Raw genomic sequence first — 6094 nt, 5'->3', positions numbered from 1 at the left:
GCTTTTCAGTCTCAGATTTACCTGATGGTCACCACTCACAGCTCCCGCAGAGCCCAGAGATTTCTCCTTGAAGGAAAGGTTCTGGAAAATCAGAGGGATAAATAAAGGATGCAGCTGATTCCCGCCTTGTGCTGACGCCCAAGAGGGTGAGGAGAGTGAGTGTTTTCTCATTAGAATTTTAAATCCTGCAAGTAATAGATCATTGGGGGTGGGGGGCATCCAGTGTTTTCCTGCTCATTCTAATAATGTCATTCCTGAATTTTTATGTGGTAAGTAATTTATATTATTTATCAGTAATTTGATTATTGATATAATCAAATTATTATCAAATTATCCTGAGGGGGATATCCATTTAAAAAATGTTAGAGGTAACTCCAAGGGATTTACAACAAACAAGGACACAGAACCCGTTCTCCAGACACTGGCTGAGAGATTCCTACCCTGAGCCGCAGTCCCCTGGAGGGCGGAGTGGCCATGACTCTCCTCCCACAGGTGAGCCTACACAGGCACATCCCACGTGGGACCACTGCATCGTAGAATCTTAAGAGTGGCCAATGGCAGGCAGCTGGCCAGAGATGCGGACAAGAGAAAACTGCCCAGCAGCCTGGGACAACCCCGGGGTGAGGCCTTAGGAAGGGCCAGTGTCAGAGCCTCAGAGATAACCTGAAGAGTGTTCAGGCTGTTAAGGACATCGTCAGAGATGCACTTAGGGACATATTCAGGGCCTTAGTTATGGACAGGATCAGGGCATTATTTAGTGACAGCTTAGACTATAGGGGACAGCATCAGGGCCTAAGTTAGGGACAGTGTCAGTGCTTCAGTTAGAGAGAACGTGAGAGCCTTAGCTAGACACAGTTTGGGCTGTTACTTAGGGATCTCTTCAGGGCCTTAGAGCCAGCATCGTGGCCATAATTAGAACCAGTGTGAGGGCGTTAGGTAGGGCCAAAACTGTGGTGTTAGTTAGGGAAAGAGGTCATTAGTTACAGACAGTGTCAGGGTTTTAAGTAGGGACAGCGGCAAGTCCTTAGTTAAGAAGAGTGTCAGGGCCTCACTTAGGGGCAGCGTCAGGATGTTAGGGAGAGTCGGGACATGAGAATTTCAGATTCTGAGGTAGAGACAGCATCCGGGCCTTAGTTAGGAAGAGGGTCAGGGCCTTGGTGAGGGACAGGGTCAGGACAACGGTGAGGGACATCTAAGACTATTAGGGACATCGTCAAGGCCTTAGACTGGGCCAGCATCAGGGCTGTGGTGTCGACCAGTGTCAGGGCATTAATGAGGGACAAAATGAGGGTGTTAGTTAGGAAAAGAGTCAGGTCATTAGTTACAGACAGTTTTAGGGCCTCAGGTAGAATGGGCATCAAGGCCTTAGTTAGGAAGAGCATCAGGGCCTCAGTTAGGTTCAGCATCAGGACATTAGTTAGGGCCAGCAACGGGGCCTTAGTTAGGGACAGTGTTGTCAGGCCCTCAGAGATCACTTGAGGGCCTTCGTAAGAGACAGTTCAGGCCGTTAGTTAGGGACACTTCAGAGACTTTCTTGGGGATATATTCAGGGCCTTAGTAATAGAATCAGGGTGTTATTTTGTCACCGCTTAGGCACTAAAGGACAGCATCAAAGCCTCAAGGAGGGTGTCAGCGTCCTGGGGATAGTGTTAGGGACTTTGTAAGTTATAGCTTAGGCCATTAGCTAGGGACAGTGTCGGGCTTATTAAGGGCAGTGTCAGAGACTTCATGAGGGACATCTTCAGGGCCTTAGTTATGGACAGGATCAGGTCCATACTTGGGACCAGTGTCAGGCCGTTATTTAGGGGCAGTGTCAGGGCCTTCTGTAGAAACAGCGTCATCCAGGTGTGAATGTCCATGTTGCCTTGCAAAGATACTTTCTAGGAATTGAAAGCAATGAGGAATGAACAAGTAGCAACAAGGTGCAGGATTTTGCCAAAGAATCATTTTTTTAACATATTTATTGGAGTCTAATTGCTTTACAATGGTGTGTTAGTTTCTGCTTTATAACAAAGTGAATCAGTTATACATATACATATGTCCCCATATCTCTTCCCTCTTGCGTCTCCCTCCCTCCCACTCTCCCTATCCCACCCCTCTAGGTGGTCACAAAGCACCAAGCTGATCTCCCTGTGCTATGCGGCTGCTTCCCACTAGCTATCTATTTTACGTTTGGTAGTGTATATATGTCCAAGCCACTCTCTCACTTTGTCACAGCTTACCCTTCCCCCTCCCCATATCCTCAAGTCCATTCTCTAGTAGGTCTGTGTCTTTATTCCTGTCTTAACCCTAGGTTCTTTATGACATTTTTTTCCCTTAAATTCTATATATATGTGTCAGCATACGGTATTTGTCTTTCTCTTTCTGACTGACTTCACTCTGTATGACAGACTCTAGCTCCATCCACCTCATTACAAATAGCTCAATTTCGTTTCTTTTTGTGGCTGAGCAATATTCCATTGTATACATGTGCCACGTCTTCTTTATCCATTCATCCGATGATGGACACTTAGGTTGTTTCCATCTCCGGGCTATTGTAAATAGAGCTGCAGTGAACATTTTGGTACATGTCTCTTTTTGAATTATGGTTTTCTCAGGGTATATGCCCAGTAGTTGGATTGCTGGGTCATATGGTAGTTCTATTTGTAGTTTTTTAAGGAACCTCCATACTGTTCGCCATAGTGGCTGTGCCAATTCACATTCCCACCAGCAGTGCAAGAGTGTTCCCTTTTCTCCACATCCTCTGCAGCATTTACTGTTTCTAGATTTTTTGATGGTGGCCATTCTGACTGGTGTGAGATGATATCTCATTCTAGTTTTGATTTGCATTTCTCTAAAGATTGATGATATTGAGCATAGTTTCATGTGTTTGTTGGCAATCCATATATCTTCTTTGAAGAAATGTCTATTTTGGTCTTTAACTAAGACCGTAATGCTGATCCTACAGAGGCCCTGATGCTGCTCCTAAGTCATGCCCTTATAGTGTCCCCAGCTAAGGACCTGATGCTAGGCCTCACTCAGGCCTTGTCGCTCTCCCTACGTCAGGCTCTGATGCTGTCCCTACCTGAAGCTGTGACACTGGTTCTAAACAAGGCCCCGATACTCTCAGTAACTAAGATGTTGACACTATACCTGGGTCACTTCCTGACAGTACACCTAGGTCATAGCTTATCCCTGTCTTTAGCTAAAGTCGAGCCTCTTATGGCAACTAAAGCCCTGATGCTGTGCTTTACTCAGGCCCTGAATTTAGCCCCAAGGCCGTGACACTGTCCCTAACTAAGGCCTAGATGGTGGTCCAACGTCAGTGCCTGATACTGTCTGTAACAAAGTCCCTAACACTATGCCTGACTCAGGCCCTGACAGTGTACCTAACAGAAGGCCCTGACGCCAGTCCTAGCCAAGACTCTGACACTGTCCCTTACAAAGGCTCTGATGGTAGTGCTAACCAAGGCCCTGACACTGTCGCTAAGTAGGGCCTGAGACTACGGCTAACTCAGACCATGATACGATACCAAACCAAGGCTCTGATGCTCGTCCTCAGTAAGGCCCTGACACTGTCCTAACTTACGCCCTGACACTGCACCTAACACAGACACTGACACTGTTCCTAAGAGAGGCACTGATTCCACTCCTAACTCAGGCCCTGACGCTGTCCCTCACTAAGGCCCTGACACGACTTCTATCTCAGGCCCTGACTTTATACCTAACGAAGGCTCTGAGGCTAACCCTAACTAAGGCCCTACAGTGACCCTAATTAAGGCCTTGACGCTATTCCTAACTAAGGCCCTAGCCCTAGCCCTCCCCTACCCCATCCCCATCCCCATTCCCAGCCCCTGATGCTGATCCTACAGAGGCCCTTATGCTCCTCCTAGCTCTTGCCCTGACACTGTCCCTACCGAAGGCCGTGATACTGGTCCTAAAGAAGGCCCAGGTGCTCTCGATAACTAAGGCCTTCAGAGTGTCCCTCGCTCCGTTCCTGACTTTATCCCTAGTCCATAGTTAACGTCCTGCCTCTTAACCCTACCTGAAGCCCTAATGCTGTCCCTAACTAAGGCCCTGACTAGTCATCAATAAGGCCCTGACACTTTGTAAGTAAGGCCCGGAAGCTGTCCCTAATGCAGGCCCTGCTGCCGGCAATAACTAAAGGCCTAACACTATCCTGAGCTAATATACTGACCCATCTCGAACCAAGGTCCTGACACTATCCCTAAGTCAGCCCTGATGCTGGCCCTACATAAAGCCCTGAGGCTGTCCCTAACACAGGCCCTGAAGCTATCCCTAACTGAGGCCTTGACACTCCACCTAACTCAGGCCCTGATCATGTCTTTAACTAAGACCGTAATGCTGATCCTACAGAGGCCCTGATCCTGCTCCTGAGTCATGCCCTGACAGTGTCCCCAGCTAAGGACCTGATGCTAGGCCTCACTCGGGCCCTGTCGCTCTCCCTACGTCAGGCTCTGACGCTGTCCCTAACTGAAGCCCTGACACTGGTTCTAAACAAGGCCCCGATATTCTCAGTAACTAAGGTGTTGACACTATACCTGGGTCATGTCCTGACAGTATACCTAGATCACAACTTATCCCTGTCTTTAGCTAAAGTCGAGCCTCTTATGGCAACTAAAGCCCTGATGCTATGCTTAACTCAGGCCCTGAATTTAGCCCCAAGGCCGTGATACTGTCCCTAACTAAGGCACTGACATTGTCCCTAAGTAAGGGCGGTATTCTCTTCCTAACTCTGGCCCTGCAATTATATATAACAAAGGCTCTGACGCTTGTCCTAACCAAGGCCCTGACACTGTCCCTCACTAAGGCCCTGACACTACTTCTAACTCAGGCCCTGACATTATTTTATACCTAATGAAGGCTCTGATGCTAACCCTAACTAAGACCCTGACAGTGACCCTAACTAAGGCTTTGACACTATTCCTAAGTAAGGCCCTAGCCCTAGCCCCAGCCCCAGTCCCAGCTCCTGCCCCAGCTGCTACAAAGGCCTTTATTCTCCTCCTAGGCCTTGCCCTTTCACTGTCCTTAACTAAGACCTTGACACTGCTACTAACTCAGGCCATGATACTGTCCCTAAGTCCCTGACAGTGTCCCTGACTAATTGCCTGACTCTCCTCCTAACTCTGGGCCTGCCATTATACATAAGAAAGGCTCTAACGCTCGTCCTTACCAAGGACCTAACACTGTCCCTCACTAAGGCCCTGACACTATTTCTAACTCAAGCTCTGACATTATACCTAACAAAGGCTCTGATGCTAACCCTAACTAAGGCCCTGACAGTGACCCTAAGTAAGGCCTTGACACTAATCCGAACTAAGGCCCTAGCCCTAACCCAAGCCCTAGCCCTCCAATACCCCCGCCCCAGCCCCCGCCCCCGCCCCCGCCCCAGCCCTAGCCATTGATGCTTATCCTACAGAGGCCCTTATGGTCCTCCTAGGCCTTTCCCTGACACTGTCCGTACCGAAGGACATGATACTGGTCCTAAAGAAGGCCCAGGTGCTCTTGATAACTAAGGCCTTCAAAGTGTCCCTCGCTCCGTTCCTGACTTTATCCCTAGTCCATAGTTAATGTCCTGCCTCTTACCCTACCTGAAGCCCTAATGCTGTCCCTTACTAAGGCCCTGACTAGTCATCACTAAGGCCCTGACACTGTTTGTAAGTAAGACCCATAAGTTGTCCCTAAAGCAGGCCCTGCTGCCGGCAATAACTAAAGGCCTAACACTATCCTGAGCTAATATACTGACCCATCTCGAACCAAGGTCCTGACACTATCCCTAAGTCAGCCCTGATGCTGGCCCTACATAAAGCCCTGAGGCTGTCCCTAACACAGGCCCTGAAGCTATCCCTAACTGAGGCCTTGACACTCCACCTAACTCAGGCCCTGATCATGTCTTTAACTAAGACCGTAATGCTGATCCTACAGAGGCCCTGATGCTGCTCCTGAGTCATGCCCTGACAGTGTCCCCAGCTAAGGGCCTGATTCTAGGCCTCACTTGGGCCCTGTCGCTCTCCTTACGTCAGGCTCTGACGCTGTCCCTACCTGAAACCCTGAAACCCTGACACTGGTTCTAAACAAGGCCCCGATACTCTCA

Source organism: Mesoplodon mirus, assembly GCF_964341445.2.
Source record: "Mesoplodon mirus genome assembly, chromosome: 7".
NCBI lineage: Eukaryota > Metazoa > Chordata > Mammalia > Artiodactyla > Ziphiidae > Mesoplodon > Mesoplodon mirus.
The sequence above is the reverse complement of the archived record's forward strand: the minus strand, read 5'-3'. Positions refer to the sequence as shown.